The sequence below is a fragment of the Montipora capricornis genome, chromosome 10, assembly GCF_036669925.1.
Source record: "Montipora capricornis isolate CH-2021 chromosome 10, ASM3666992v2, whole genome shotgun sequence".
NCBI classification, from domain to species: domain Eukaryota; kingdom Metazoa; phylum Cnidaria; class Anthozoa; order Scleractinia; family Acroporidae; genus Montipora; species Montipora capricornis.
In genome coordinates this window covers 33,126,754-33,143,995 of record NC_090892.1, presented here as the reverse complement: position 1 = coordinate 33,143,995, position 17,242 = coordinate 33,126,754, and the positions used below count along the sequence as shown (strand labels likewise).

General features: G+C 40.3%; 2 pseudogenes; both read right to left on the bottom strand.

The window, feature by feature from the left end:
- Positions 1-497: 497 nt before the first annotated feature.
- Positions 498-2,020, bottom strand: LOC138020703 (uncharacterized; annotated as a pseudogene).
- A 361-nt stretch (positions 2,021-2,381) lies between these two features.
- On the bottom strand, positions 2,382-3,684 carry LOC138020702 (uncharacterized; annotated as a pseudogene).
- Positions 3,685-17,242: the final 13,558 nt, after the last annotated feature.

The window sequence follows — 17,242 nt, the reverse complement described above, 5'->3', positions numbered from 1 at the left end:
CACAGTGCTTATTGTCTCGAAAAGAGCATCACAAACATTTTAAGGATTATTTTTCTTATTTCTGAAAGTTAATTGGTTGAGGTGGCTAATGTTACAGGCTAATATAATCTTTGTTATTTTGCATTATTCTGTTATCCAGTAACAGGCTTCTCATTGGTTATAACAAATCCTCAATTGGATAACATTAGTCAAATTCTGATGGGGAATAACATGTAATAATGTATAATAAATTATAGTCCCAATTACTTTGAAATAGTGTTGGTTATAATAACCATATTAAACCATAATGGTTTAATATCCATTATGACATAAATAAGACTAATATAAAATGGACAATTTTCCACTTCACCATAAGAAATATTTCATATACTATGGTGAATCTTGAGAGCAAAATGCAAGAAATAAATGGCTTTTTTAAATTCATTCTGTGTAATAAGTCTTCACATGAAGTATAGTCTATTCTTATTGTATTCAAATAGGTTACCTATCAAGAAGTCTTATTTTATCTCCCCTCCCAATGCAGTCTCAAGACGTCTTATGAGAATGTCCTTGTTTCCAGTGGTACTTAATTGCCTGCTTTGCAACTCTTTTTTAAGATCACTTGGAGTGTAATTTTCGGCTATCTGAAGCATTTTTATTGGTCTGCCTTCCTTGTGTGTGGAACCGCTTGTGCACATCGCAAGTGACTTTATCTGGAAATCTCTCATTACCTTCAGAGCACAAAACTGGTACACCCTGGCATCTACACATACCATACATATGTTGTCACTCATTTCTTTAGCCCTTCCACAATTGCAAAATGTTTCTGAGTTTACGTGAGAAGGTAGGCGAGACTTGTAATGAGAAGTGTAAGTACTTGGCATTGGCCACTGTTCAGGTAAATAAAATGCTCTTACATAGTTAGCTCTCATAACTTGCCACCATTTACCTTTATCAGATGCAGCATTGGACCTGTTTGTTAGGTCCAAGTCATTTTTTACCCCTGAGTGTTTGGCTTCTTTTGCCTGTAGTGATATAATGCCATAACTCACTTTATAATTGTCATGAGGTTTAGATGCATGGTATAGTATGGCATATGGTACCACCCATACTGTAACATTCACATCCATTTAAAAAATAATACATACAAGTTAAAATATACATGTAAGGTACAAAATTCCTTAAGTTGACCAATATCAACAGGGCTAACTTCAATTTTGTTAAATAAAGCACTTGCATTTCTGACGAACTCAGGCTAAAAAAAGGCTAACCTTTTTAGTTTCTGGGCTGGTGACTCATTTGAGATTTTAAGGCCATCTATCAGCCTGTACGAGAGGTTTGCTCGGGCAATGGCCTAATCTCCTTTTAACCGCACTGGGAGCTTGTTGTGCCTCTGAGCCTCATCACTGAAAGGGAAACCAACCAAGAAATAGCCTTCCTCAACGTGTCTGTTTATCGACAAGACAACGGTCAACTTGCGAATAAGGTCTATCGGAAGCCCACCCACACAGAAAGGTATCTCGCGTTTGAGTCACATCACCCGATCGCACATAAGAAGGCTGTTGTGAAGTCTTTGACCAACCGTGCTAGAAATGTTCCGACCACCAGCTATTTTCGTTCTAAAGAGTTAAAACAAGTTACTTCCGCGCTGTTGGCGAATGGCTACCCGAAACGGTTTATAATCGATTCAAGCAAACCTAAACGGTCACCTCAGCAGTCTGTAGCAGCCGCGCTGGAAGACTTACAGAGTTTCTGCGTCCTACCCTATGTTAAAGGAACAACGGAGCCGATCAAGTGGGTTTTGAACAGTTATAATATCAAAGTCGCCTTAAAACCACACCAGACCATTGGTAACTTTTTTCCCAAGCCAAAAGATCCCGTTCCCAAAGATCAAACGTGTGCGGTAAGTTATTCCATTCCTTACAAAGATTGCAACAAACTCTACATTGGGGAGACCAAACGGAAGTTCAATACTCGGCTTAGAGAACACCAAAAAGCAGTCGAACAAGAACACCCCAAGAAATCTGCACTTGCCAAACATTCTTTACAGTCTGGCCACCTTATCTCGTGGGAATCATCTGTAATATTACGTACCAGTCCCAGTTGGCGAACCCGACACCTTTTAGAGGCATGGGAAATTAACACATGCAAAAGTCCGCTCAACCGTGATGATGGCATGTACCTACCTCAAGAGTACAGGGCCTTGGCGTTATTGGACAAGAACTGACTTTATGATATATTGTTTTTTATTAGCATCTACGTGATTTTAAATACTTTTGTCAGTTCGTTCATTTTTATTACTCCTGAAGAAGGCTTATGTTAGTACCCGAAACGTTGGGATTTCAAGATCTTTTTTCAATTATTATAATATTTTTTAACCAGTGTAACATTTTCATATTTTATCAAGCTCTCTGATCAGTGCTCTGCTGTACAGCTGAAGCACTCAGGATATCTATGAACTTGGTAAATATTCCTCTCTGTACTGCCTCTCTATAAATTATATTTCATAAGTGCTGCCATGCATTAATTTCACAGTGGACAGGCTCCGGCCTCTGACGATCTGCAAAATGACCAATTCATGGTGGACCTAACTGCTGTATCCCATTTTCTTCCATGAATTGTAGTTTTCGAGCGTGTTGATTTTTCTCAGACATACTACATGGCAGAGAATTCATAAAGCTGTCCACCTTCGCAACATGAGAGTTCCTGATTTTCATGGTATAGGGTTTAAAAAAATCTTCTTTCCTTAACCCAATCGTAGCCCCCATGGTACACATGTTTCCTTTGCTTACATTAGCATAAGGAGAAGGAAAAGTGGCAGTTTGATTCAATTCATTGTTAGCCCAGCTCTGCCAGCTCATATCAGCACTTGGCTGAAACTCTAAAGTACACTGCTTGCCACAAACATCAAAAACATTACCCTGTAACACTTCCATTTCATCAGTATGTTGCTGCCAATGCTTTCAAGCACCTCATCTTTTTCCCCCAAGCTTACACAGTGTAAAATATATTGAAAGTCTCTGCTTCTTACCCTCTCTCCAAAGTTCCAAGATGGTACACTTCCAATTGGCATAGTTAACTGGCTTGATTCAGGAGCCCCATCATCAAGAAAATTGAAATTATGAAGTGACTTCTGTTCTCATTGAACCAAATAAGTTTACGACACAAATGAGGAAGTCTTAGGTGCAAATCAATAATCATAAATACCAACCCAGTTATTGTTCTAGAAACACCTGGCGAATTAGGGATTTGATTAACATGGCCAATGTCCGGACTCCTCACAAAATTCTCCACCTTCTCATCACAAATAGTTATACATGGTACCCTCAAGTCTGTACCTAAACATTTCATGTTGCGAGGTACCCAAAGGTCAGAATTCGGATCAACAGCTGAAGACTGAGATTTACAGACAAGGGCATACTTTCTCCTAGATAAAAAGTTTTGGTACTTCATAAGGAGAGCTTGCTTTAAAGACTCTTCTGAATTTTGATAATCCTTCATTGTCTTATTAAGCAAGCCCTGGAGATATTTTCCTCCTTTGAACCCTGAAATCAGCTTATCCATAGTTTGATTGTCAGAACTAAATGAAACATAATCCCAAGCCCCATACAGTGCTCCTTCCTTTCCACCATGTATAAACTCCAAGACATTCTTGGTTTCGTGTCTTCTTCTATACCTAGTACTAGAGTTACCATTTGTCACCATTTCAGAAGTTGTACTGGTGTTTTGTCTTATACTAACAGAGAAACCTTTCTGCTCAAGTAAAGTTTTAAATTTGTTGTACTGCTCATTCAACTCATTGATCTTCTCCTCTTGCTGTTCCATTTGAACTGTCTTTTCATGCATACTTCTTTCAAGCCTTTCAAGTTCCTCTTCAGCTGCTCCCTTTTGAGCTACAGAGGTGTAAATACCTTGTTGGGTGTAAATACCTTGTAGGGGACTTAGTGTCCTATTGTATTTAACACCCACCTTAGGGTGAATCTTTAAATAAAAATAAAATAAAATAAATACAGAGGTTTCTAGTTGCTGTCTGTAACAACAAAGTCAGTTGCTATCTGTAACAACAAAGTCAGTTGCTAGTCAAAAATGAGACAACAAACCTAACAATTTAAGCTTAAAAATAAAATTAATTTAATTAAGCTTATTTGTCCTTATTGTAAAAATATGAAAAAGGTGAAACTCAAAAGCCTTTCAATATACACAGTGACATTTACCAATTTCATCCAGGCGAGCCTTTTTGGTGAGAAGTTCTTCTTCTGGGCCCGGTTGTTCGACAGCCGATTAACTTAATCCAGGATTAGCGTAAACTTTTGTTTCATATTTTCAACTTTTTGGTCAAGTTTCTTTTGCTTATTTTTGTTTTTCAAGATTGACTTCTTCTAATGTAAAGTTTTGCCGAATATCAGCGTTGAACAGCATTAGGTATTAGAGAAATAAACTCCTTGGTTAAGTTTTAATCTGGGATTAGCGTTAATCGGCTTTTGAACAACCGGGCCCTGTGTTCCTGTTTTCTTAATTTAACTGTCCTTTTTTCTTTAAATCTATGTGTGAAGTTGAACTTTTCTAAACCAGAATAAATGAACGCATCAGAAATTGATAAAACTTTTTTTATTTCACATTAGGGAGGCTACAACGGAATATAAAAAGACTATCGTAATTTCCTCGACAGCCTACACTAAAATACCATTGCAAAGAGATCTCCCGCTCGCAATGACAACACTAAGGGGGGTCCCCGAAATCAATAAAAAGTGTTGGTATGGGAAGACTGTCCCTACCCTAGAAAAAAGAGGATTTTTCCAATCCTTAGTGACGTTTAAACCGGATGTTTGCCTCAGGGTGGGTCTTGAATATATGCTCTTATACAAGCTCAGCGGAGGCGAATCTGACTGAATCTACTAAGAATCTGTAGCTGGAGTATTGGGCTATTACACCAGCGATAAAAATATTCATATTTACTCTCGCGCCACAAAAACGCCAGGGTTGAAAGAACATTTCTTCCACTGCAACCTAACAGAGGCTTGTGTGGTTTGCGTGGTCACCTGACCAAAAGGATGCCATGGGAGAAAAATGCCTAGCAACGAACCACCATGATTTAATACTGCAGCTTTTTGCTCTTACAGTACTTTCAGATTGGACACAGGCTTCCTATTTTCCTTTACCTCTTAAGACCAGGGCATTCTCAAACAATCACGTTAAAGAATTTAACACGTCTACTGAGAACATCTTTCAGTGGCAGTAACTGGATGAAAATGCCATCTACAGCCAATTTCTGAAATACTTGAGGGAAGTTGCAAGTAAGTGGGGCAACAGACAAAGCAATTGATTACACTTGCTTAGCAATGACAGTGCCAAATTGCAGTTACATGCAAAACAAAACTATGGTTCATTCGCATCAAGGAAGGCAAACTGTAAGTCATCACAGAGTTCACAATTCCCCAACACCTTAAATTGCCAAAAAAAGTCTTTGGTGTCCTTGGGGTACACACCACTGGAATCAACTGATGCATAGCACTAATGTTTATTTGGACATTATACTACATATCTAACAAGAGGCACGTGAACAAAAGGTCAAGTTAATTCAACTCTGGTAATCAGAAAAGTAATTCAACATTGCATTTATTTACATGGACACACTGTTAATGTTAGGCGGAAGAAGGAATTGTGTCACCCTCCAGTATGTTCTAAGTTTTACAACAGGTGCTGAGGAAGAACGTGTTCTTGGATTTCAGCTTCACCAAACACTGCAATTTGTGCAGGAAAATACATCATTCATTCCCACTGGAAACACATGCACCAGAGCAAGAACTGCTCTCATGGCCGCGCAGTTAATAAAGCAGGGTGTGTTTGCGGATTCATTCATTACATGAATTCACCGTAAATAAACGCGAAGAATCCCTCATGCAGTGTACCCCATCCGTACTTACTCCAGTACTGTTTGTTGACATTCTTAGCCAGCCAAAACAAACTTGATAAGTTGAGGGATAGAGAACAGCATAACTTTGTCGTAAGATAATTGCCTTTGAATGCGCAGCGGGTGCAAATGAGCTCTCTTCTGCCCTTTCAGAAAAACTTGAGTAGAGCAGCAATAACACCGCCCTTAAACCTAAGTATTTGATGTAAATTCAACTTGTGATACGTTTAGGGCCAGGGGGCCACTATTTTAGCACACAAATGATAAGGTTATAAATACCAATCAACTGATTTCTGAGAGGATACTACGATCTTCCATAGACACGATCTCTGATCAAAAGGATGTTAATGATCTTTATTATCATAGATCATTAACGATAAGATAAGAAACAATGAAAACAAAGGCATTGTTGACAACGAGCATGATGTTTTGAAAGATCATGACAGCCACCTTGTCTGATTGAATTGATAGCACGAGGACGTTTATACTTTTTGTATGAAAAAAGCCTTAGAGTATACTTCCACCAAACAGCAGTGTATACTTTTAGCATAGTGTGTCCTAAAAGTATATTACTTTTTTATGAGGGTTAAACTGAGCACTCAAATTATGCGTCTGGGTTGCCTGTGTGGTCAATACAGTGGCCGAGAAGTGCACACCAAATTCAAATCACTCACACCGAATTCATAATTCATAAACTTGCAAACTGAAAGAGTTAGGTCAGCACTTGACAGCTGGACATTATTCCCAGGTGGGTTAGTGCGATTGGCTGAAGCAAAATGGCAGCAAGGCAAAATGAACTCAACTCCACGAATTGCGAGTCTTGCAGGAATTCTGTGTCACTGAGCCATTTCTGCTCTTCTTGTGGCACAGTTCTTAACAGGGAGGTTCTGGCATTGCAATATTACCTCAGACAGGGGTTCAAATACGATGTGATTCTCGTGTTGCTGTTTAAGTTCCATGGTATTGAAAGGAGTCTCAGAACTCTGAAGAACAGGTTGAAATAACTAGGCCTTCAGCGAAAGGCTGCACAATTCAACGAAGGAGAAGTGAGATAAAGGATACCACAGGAGATAGATGGGGCTGGTTGTTTCTTGGGTTATAGAAGTGTGTGACACATATTAAGAAGAGGGGGTTACGCAATACCAAGACATGTAGTGCAGAAAATGTTAAAGGACAGTTGTGAGATGAGATGGACACATCGACTGAGAAGACAAGCTTACGTGAACCCAGGACCAAACTATTGCTGCCATATCAATGAATATGACAAACTGAAACCTTACAGAATCTCATACATGCAGCATTAAAGGTTTCAGCTGTAAAGTACTTTTGTTGAAGCTTGCCAGGTCGAAAAACAATCCCAAAATTGTGGCAAGATCGTATTTAGAGGTGGTAAGAGAATACAGGGGTTCCCCCACTAAAGTCAGATCTGATTGCAGAACTGAAAACGGATTACTCGCAGCTGCACAGTGGTTCTTCCTGAATGATTTGATTGGTCACATTTATGGAACTCTCCTCATAATCAAAGAATAGCAGCATGGTTATCGCCGGAGTAGAGCCACTTAGTGGATAAACTTCTTTAGAGACTTAATGGAGCACTCAACCTTCGTGCCTGGGAATGACCTTGAAATGGAGTGTTGTGGTTTTGTCTTTCTGGCCTAATCCAGCGTGACCTACATATCGTGAGGGATCACTGGAATACTCATTTCATCCGACGATCTTGTTACAAAACAGTCGCCAGAAGACCGGATCAACTGCTCTTTTTGCCCAAATTGTTTTCTTCTCAAGACTACAAGCATCCTGTTAGTGGTGTGAGTCAGAAGCCTTGTAATGTTTGGAAAAGAGTAACTAGATCTGACTTTCCCGATCATCCAGACTGCGTGTTGCAGATCGCCGCAGACGCCAGGCAGTTCAGATGGTGAACCACCAGTTCCAACCACTTGAAGGTCAGACGACCATAGTGCAGGCAATTAAACGAAGTCTGTCGTTACCGAAAGTGGACTTGAAGAAGTTTAACAGAGATCCCCTCAAATATACAGTTCAAAACAAACTTCAGGGACAACATCAAGAATAAAGTGTTGGATGAATCGCAAAAACTCAGCTGCTCGCTCAGTAAAACGGTAAGGAAAAGAAAGCAATCAGAAGTTGTGTTAACTTACCGGTGGGTCTTGTTTTGTTTTTTTTTTTGTTTTGTTTTTACGAGACATCTGGTTTGCCTCTTCTACTGGGCAAACCTGCCAGAGGGAAGGAGCACGAACAGGACTCGAGGTCCTATGCGAGGTGCTCCACCCTACACTATCCAGACCAGAAAGACCAGACCACAACACCGGGAACTACATGCCCTACTCTTTACGACAAGTGTGTGGGTTCTTTTACGTCCCACAGGATTATGAACATTGAAGGGTTGTGAGACGGGACCTCCGGCTTATCGTCCTTATCCGAGAAGACTAGAGAGTCTAACCGTTTGCAGATGTAATTACAAAGGCAGCACTTTCTCCTCAGTTATTTAAAGACCCTGAGTGTTGGTCCGGCCGGAGTTGAACTCACGACCTCCCGCGTGACAGCCCGGTGCTCAACCAACTGAGCCACCGGTGCTCAACCAACTGAGCCACCGGTGCGCGGGTCAAAGGTATGCAGAAGCATGCAGAACCCTCCAGTCGCATATGATTATAGAAGCCCATATGAAAAGATTAAAGGAAATTCAAGTGCGGAAGGGGAAGCTCTATACCTCATGGAATTTGTGAGGAAATTCAAAGACACCAGGAGAGTCCTAGCAAGTATGGGCCATACAGTGTGGTATGCCAATTGCCTAGACAATGAGGACGTATTAGTCATGCTAATGAGGAAGTTAATGGAGGAAGGTCTGAAGAAGAAGTGGGTAGACAGATCGGGAGATCTTATCGTGATAAAGGCCGAGCGGAGTATGCAGATTCTGTCGAGTTTGTACAGAGAGTAGCGGGACATACTGACAACAGGTACGGACAAGAGCTCACGTCATCCTTTTCCAGTGAAAGAGGCAGGAGAGAATCTAGAAAAAAAGAAAGTCAGAACGCCAGCCTAGAGTTACGACGCTTGCCACTGCAAGTGATTGGACCCGACAAAGTGCGAACACATTGCCCAGAGCACCATAGAAATGCGCTCATTGTTCTGGACTACATGGTGTCTGGAGATTCCGGGCCTTTAGAAGCACCCCATTGAGTGAACTCCCAGAACTGTTTGACAGCACAAGCTCTTTAGAATATGTCTTGACGACGATTATGTTGCTAGGCAATGTAGCAGAGGCTTCACCTGCAGGATGTCTGAATGTGGGAAAGATCACCACTCTCTGATACACTCTGCACAAGAGAACATTGCAGAGAACTGTCTCCGAGCTAACAGCAGTGACACACCTGGCAATCATATGCATGGTGGTAATGAGCAACAGCCTGCTGCTTAGCCTCGTAGTAACTTGGCATCCACTAGGGCAAAGACAGTGAACACAGTCACTTCTGAGGTTGTTGACAAGTCTGGAACTGTAAGGCCCAGCGGACCCGTAGCAGTTTGTTCGGTTTGAGCAAGTCGACTGAGAGTGTGCTTCAAGGTCGTTCCTGTTAACATAAGCTGTCAAGGGAGCACCAAACAAATAACCACTTATGCTTTCTTGGATGGAAGTTCTGATGCAACATTTTGTTTGGAAGAGTTAGGCTTGAAAGATATGACACCCATGAAACCCACCAGCTTCACAATGACGACTGCTAACCTTGAAGAGGAAACATTCGAACACGAAGTTAGGTTGGACACAGAGTCACTTGAAGGGGATGCAAAGTTTCAGCTTACCAATGGTTTGACTACAGATAGTCTGCCAGTTACACAACAGCACAGAGCCACCGAAAAAGACTTATAGAGATGTCCCCACCTTCCGATGTCAACCTAACAAATACTGAAAAGAAGAATGTAACCATCCTGATTGGCAGGGATCATCCAGACATCACTGATAAGCAGGGAGACAAGAGAGAAGGTAAACATGGTAAGTCCATGGCAGTGAAAACACCCCTAGGATGGACCATCTGTGGCCCCATCACAGAACCTGCAGGAGATCGTGTTCATGTGAACTTTACCCGTACAGATCAAGAAAGATTGAATGCCCAGTTGGAACGCATTTAATGACGAAGAGTTTAATGAAGCTTCTGCTGACTTTGAAGAAGGTGTATACCTTGAGGACCGTAAATCTCAAGAAATAATTGATCAGTCGGTGACCCTGGTGAATGGGCACTATCAGCTTAAAGCTTCCATTCCGTCAAGAAACCCCTTACCTACCAGATAGTCTTCCAATGGCAGAAAGACTAACGTGGTTGAAAGGAAAGATGCAGAGAGAACCAATATTCGGCAGCAAGTACACCACTGAAGTCGAGAAGGACAATGCTAAAGGAGCATCAAGACAGGTGCCTGATGACGAACTTGTTAACCTCAAGCTAATCTGGTATCTTCCTGATCACGCTGTGTGGCATCCTAAGAAACCAGAGGATCTGAGAGTAGTGTTTGATTGTACCTCTTCGAGTGGTGGAAAATTGTTAAACCAGCAGTTGTTAAGAGGACCAGAAAATACCAGTTCCCTGATAGGAGTGATCCTAAGATTCAGAGTGGAAAAAATTGCAGTTGCCACAGATATAAAGAGAATGTGGCACCAGAGCATCGTGGAGCCCTGTGTTTTTTGTGGAGGCCAAACCGCGACATTGCAAAATATCTCATCAGGATAAGAAGGAAGATTTCTTGCGAGAAGTGGTTGATGCCATACACAGAGAGTTCTACGTGGACGACCTGCTCAAGTCGTTTCCTGACTCAGAACATGCCATAGATGCCAGTAAGCAGCGGCAAGAATTGCTCGCAAGAGGAGGCCTTGAAATTACTAAATGGATTTCAAATTCTTGTAGTGTTTTGTCAGCGTTCCCTGTTGAGGAAAGAGCACCACAGATCAAGGATTTGGATCTAAGGTCAGAAAGTTTACCTATGGATAGAGCTCTGGGAATCCACTGGAATGTAAAACAAGATATGTTTAACTTTGCTATCAGTAACAGGAAAAAGCTCGAAACAGGAAAGGTGTCTTAGATACAGTAGGTCCCCCTAGGGGAAAATAGGCCATTTCTCCGAACTCAAATTTAAATTGCTTAAAAAGTAATCCACAGTCCTTCTGTGACTTGCAGTAAACAATGGTCTTTTTTAGCAGGTCAATTAGCCAGGCAAACATCTTTGAAATATCCTTGTCAACCTTTTGCTTGTACAAGAAAATGTTCGGTCTGTCAGGACTCACCCGAATTTGGTATGTGTCATCCTTCATGGCTAGACCTTTCATTGTGTCCCTGATAACTTCGGATGTTGCAGTGGCCGTAAGAGCAAGAGTCGCTTGTGGTAGCAGGGAGCGCACATCACCAATCTTAAAAAAGCATTCCCTGAATGCAGCCTTTTTGCTTTTTTCATTTCCTTTACCCCTGAAAGTTAAATGTATGATATAATCAGAGAAAACAATAAGGATTTAATATTCGTGCAGCAATCTCACACTATTTCACACAACAGATTAGAATCTACAATAAACATGCAAGATCCTTGCAACTAGAATTTATTTATTTTTCTTTTGACATTTATTTTGTTTAAAAAAAAAGATTACAAAAAAACCTTATAAACACATCTGGAATATTACAGTAAAGTAGAATATTTACACAGCTATGGATTACTCCATGAACAATTAACCTCTAACCCTAACCTCAATCGCAAGGGTGTATGACCCACTCGTCTACTCCTGCTGAGAAGGGATATCAACCAGGAATTGTGTAGGCTTAAGTATGACCGAAATGAGAAGCTCCCAGATCAATTATGTCGAAGTAAGAAAATGTGGAGATAGGATCTCGTCAGCTGTTACAAGCCAAAGGACTTTGGCAAGATTGAACGGGCAGAGGTGCACCATTTTGCTGATGCGGCCCAAGAATATGGTTTTAGAACGGCTTCGTATTTGCGCCTCGTTACTGACAAGCGACAGATACATTGTAGTTTGTTGATGGGGAAAGCGCGCGTAAGACCCTTGAAGGGTACGGTGTCTGTGCCGAGACTAGAGTTCACAGCAGACACTCTAGCAACAAAGATTGGCATATTCGTGGTACAGGAGTCAAAGGGGAGATTGGAAGTACACAGTGTCACTTCTTGGACAGATTCGATGATACTTCTGAAGTACATTGCCAATGAAACACAAAGATTTGTCAAGTTGCGCCCAAATGGCAAGTGTCGGATCCTAAGCAGTGGTGCTATGTACAGTCGGAGCTCAACCCAGTGGATTATGCTTCTCAGGAAATAATGCCCTCCATAGTCAGAAAGCTCAAGATATGGCAACATGACCTGGGGTTCTTGCGGAAGAACATCCAACACTGGCCCGAAACAACCAGCATCTGGAGACCTCCCAGAGAGCGCAAGGAGAATGTCACAGTAGGAGCAGCCATTGTGTGGGCGCATTTCTGGAACACTCTGTTTCAGAAGTATTCGACTTGGAATCGACTGAGAAGAATAGTTGCTTGGCTAATCAGGCCTTTCCGCGTATCAGTGCATTCTCAGCACAAAGATGCGCCTGACGATAACTCTAGAGAAGGATCGAAGTGTACTGCCAAATGCCTGTCCATTTTATATTTGGGCAAAGAAGAGAAGAAAATTGTGGAAATTGCGCAAAGACAGTCGTTGTATAATGATGAGTCGACATTTAAGGGTAGGCTGGCCTGACTGAAGCCTTTCAAGGAAGATGAACTCATTCGCATGGGAGGACATCTGAATCACTTGGATCTGCAGTATGATGCCAAACACCTGATGGTGTTACCCAGAAAACATCCTGTGACTAGATTGATAATCCGCCATTATCATCAAATTATCATCAATTGAACGGGCAAGTTCTGGCGGAGATACGACAACGATTTTGGATTGTTAGAGGGACTTCCACAGTGAAGAGCATTCTCGGTGAATGTCACATATGCAAACGGCAGAATGCCAGACTGGGCAAGCAAGTAACCGCCCACTTACCAGTTGTCTGAGTGTCGTCAGACATTCACAGGATTATCTACCCTTTCACAGCAGTTGGAGTGGATTACTTCGGACCCTTTTATGTCAAGAGGTGACCCAGCACGAGGTCGGAGAGGTCTTACCATGAACAAGCGGTATGGGTGCATCTTTATTTGTCTGAGATATCGTCAGTTTACATAGCAGTGGCTAAGGATCTGTTGACAGATGGTTTTATGAACGCTGCTTTGCGCTTCCTTGGAAGGCGTGGCCCCCCTACCGGTATGGCACGAATTTTAGAGGATCCGACCAACTGTAGAGGTGGTTAAAGCGATCAAGGCATGGTCTCAAGAGAAGGTGCAAGCCTTGTTGACTCAAAGGGAATCCACTGACAGTTTAATCCCCCAACACTTCAGGAGCATCAAAAATGGCTGCAGCCAAAGCCTAATTTCAAGGTAAGAGATTTGGTTCTCGTGGTAGACAGGAATACACACCGTGGACAATGGCCCAAAGCATTGATCCAACAAGTATTTCCTAACAGTAAAGGTGTGGTGCGTTGAGTAGTCGTCTGAACAGCAGATGGGGTTTACCAGAGGGACGTTCGCAAGCTCTGTATGCTTGAAGAACAATTGTTAAGTAGTATTGAAGAACAGACAAGCCTGTAAGAGACTCCACCTGGACAGCATTCCCTGAGAAGCGTTTCACCAGATATAAGTTCAGTTTAACATGTTGCAGCTGAAGAGTGATTGAACATTCATCACGTTTATCAAAGGAACTTTCAGGAGGTCTTGGAAGGTTTCTGTTTAGTTTCTAGATTTAGGAACATTTTATGTTTCTGATGTTTTGCAGAATATTTAGTTGCAAATACATTAACAGAACAAGCCTTGTGCCAAGAAATACACAGTATAGTATTTGGAATAATAAGTATATTTGTATACAAGGCAACTCTGTTTTCTGTGAGGCACTTTTTAAAAAAGGAATCATTACACTTGAAGACCTTACAACTGAAGGAAATGGGATTATCACAGGTTTTCAAATTATGGCAAGTGCATCATTTACACCTAAAGAAAAGTTTCATTTAATGGCGATTATTGACGTAATTCCAACACAGCGGCAACATCACTTAAAAACATGCAACACCTATCACAATAATTCTACATGTTCCAATAGTGCTGTCACATCTCAATGGTAATAACATACGTCTTAATAAAGCTATTTCAAAAAATATGTACAAGAAGTCCGTTCAAAGGTCGAGATTATACCAACCGCACAATTTGAGTATTCAGAATAAAACAATAATCAACTGGATTGGAAAGAGATATATCATTTTCCCTTCACAGTGGCTATTGATTCCAGGTCACGCAAATTAAAGTTTAAGGTATTACATAGGTATACACGAATAAGTTTCTCCACAAAATCGGCCTCGCACCTTCGTTCCTATGCACATTTTGTAAAAGAGAAAGAAAATCTATTGAATACTTTTTAATAGAATGCAAATATTCAAACAAGTTATCCTCTGTCATTAAAAATTTATCTCGCAAAAGTAGCCTCGATATATCAAATTGAAATTGAAATTGAAATTGAAATTGGTAAGCGTATCACAAGGTCATGGGTTCCAACCCCGTTGAAGTCATGAATTTTTTAGGCTTCTTTATGTAATTTCAAAAATTGCTTTTATAACTGCAAGGATCATACCTTTAGCTTCGTAAGTAAATTCAAATAATGAAAAAAATTAATGAAAGATCTGTTGTTGGCATCGGAACTTTGTTACTCTTCTGCATGGCCCAGGCACCCAGAGTAATTAGCTTTGCTATTTCTGAGTGGCTGCGCTCTCTTTCTCTTACAACATTTTACCAATGTTTGCCACTTTAAATTATTATACATGTATCTCTGAGTGGGCTGTTCCAGGGCTGTTAGTCCACCCCCGAATGGAAATAATAACACTATTATCAATGGACTCCAGTTACACATTTGTGACTAGTTTCCTTTGCTCTTTTAAGTCAATGTTCACCACCACAATTAGTATATTCTTTTGAGTATGTGAACTACTTCATTGATAAACGTTGGTTGGGCTATGCATCTTTGAGTGGACTTTACCAAGGCTGTTTGTCCACTCTTGAGTGAATATAATGGGACTTTTCTCAATGGATTCCACATGCATATTTGCAAATAGTCTCCTTTGCTCTTTTGTTTCAAAGTTCAGCACTATGTTATTGATTCCTGGAGTATGTGAGCTACTCCACCGACAAAACATCATCTTTGAGTGGACTGTATAAAGGCTGTTTGTCCACCATCGAGTGGCGCTTTTGTCAACAGATCCCAGCCAATGACATTTTGCAAAAATAATAGTTTGATAGTCTACCCTGGTCTCTTGTTTCCAAGTTAACTACCATATTATTAATATACTAGTATCGCCATTAGGTGGCAGTGGGAGATTTGTCTTGTTATGCATAGCCATGTTGAATTTCACCCTACATTCTTCATTGCATCTTTTGCGGTGTCAACATGAAAAACACATCGTGGTTGAAACGGTTATATATAGTAAAGGAGATAAGAGGAAATTTTGGGAAGAACAAATGGACTAAGGCTGAGCGAAAAGGTATGGACTGAAGTATTGTATGTTTACATTTATGTCACTTGTGATGTATATGTAGAAAATTAAAGAGAATTTTATTGTCCTGGGCTGCCACAACAGTCAATTTTTTTAACTTCATTATAAAACTTATTATAAAAAATTATACTTTGCATATAAACAAAGATGAGATAATAGAATAAATGAGGTGTTAGAACAGTTATTATAATAAAAAGCCCTTGAAATCTGTGCTAAACTCTAACAACAGTAACTAGCTTGCTTCAGTGTTCTCAAGCACTTTATACTCTCTTGTTTTGCTATAGCATTTTATAATTTACTTACAGCAATAAGATTTGTAGTGCACACCAATTTTGCACAAAATGCTACAAGTAAGTGACACATGCTTCATTTCTGCACCTTTAAAGGGTAGGTTCATCAGTATTGGCGAAGCCTCCGCGATGATGCTGTAAGGAAGGTCAAGGGAAAATATGGAGAACATAGATTCACCACAAGGAGTCGAGTTAGAAAGCAAAGAGTAGGTCGTTTACATGTACATACATGTAAAAGTAACTAACACAATAATAATTACAGTAGCGGTTGTGATACAGTGATACAGCCTTCACTTACACATTTTACCCCACGTGGATGAACTGCGCCAGTAATTTGGTAGTAGGTAGTTACCCAACTACCATTGCAAAAAATGAACAAGGGTTTGACGTTCAAGGCTTTCTCCATATAAATGATCCTTGTGGTGCATACAAAAAATTCAGTTTCTCTGAGAAATTATTTCATGTTATCTACCCTCAGGGTCTTATTATGAATATTTAAAATATTTGGTATCATATCATCACCATCGACATCATCATCATCTGAGCATTGACGTACATGTTGTTGTGGGAAATGGTAGTTTATTAAAGTGACGTTTCAGAACAGCAGGCAAAGTGTCGACTTAATAAAGAGGGTCTGCTTTATTAGGGCCATACTACTACAAAAAACACTTTTTCAAGTTATTTTTTGAGATGCCTTACTCAGCCACAGTCAGCTCTTGACCTAGCTTTCACTCTGTTTTCAGAAACTGAACTATCCACAAAAAATGGTAGAAAAGGCCAACCTTTCTGGAAAGGACAAAGAAAGGATTTCGACTTAGACTTGGACAATGCGATTGAATTCATGTCATCGGAGGAAAGTGATAAAGGGCAAAGGGAGGAAACAGCCGGTCCTCCTCCGAGACATGTTAAGCCACTAGAGTGGGAAAGGCTCAAGTTAAAATACCATCAAAGCTGTTCTTGATTCAACTTACAAGGCCTCTTTGACTAAGAGACAAAAAATAACTGACGCTAAATTGTCCAGAGTTTCTGGGCAACATGTTTCTGACAGGCTTCTACCACACAATTGTCCCTCCTGGGCAGGTCAAGAAACATCGAGCTAGAGTAAATTTAAATTATCATGTAAAGTACACCGTCGATATAACAAGGGCGGTTTTTGTTCACAATGGCAAAGTTGCATGCCCGCATATATTCTTTCTGGCACCTGTGCATCTTTAATTTAATATTCTTAAGTTAGTTACTGGAAATTTCCATATAATTATATTGTCAAATTATTTAAATACATATTTCAACAAAGTAGGGTACAATTTATGATATAGCATATTTATGGTTTATTCCTACTTTTTACCAAACGAGATATAATATTCTTCATTTTTTTAAAAATTTGTATATCAAGAACTGATCACATAATATAAGATTTTTTTTAATGATTTAGGTCTATTTGAATTC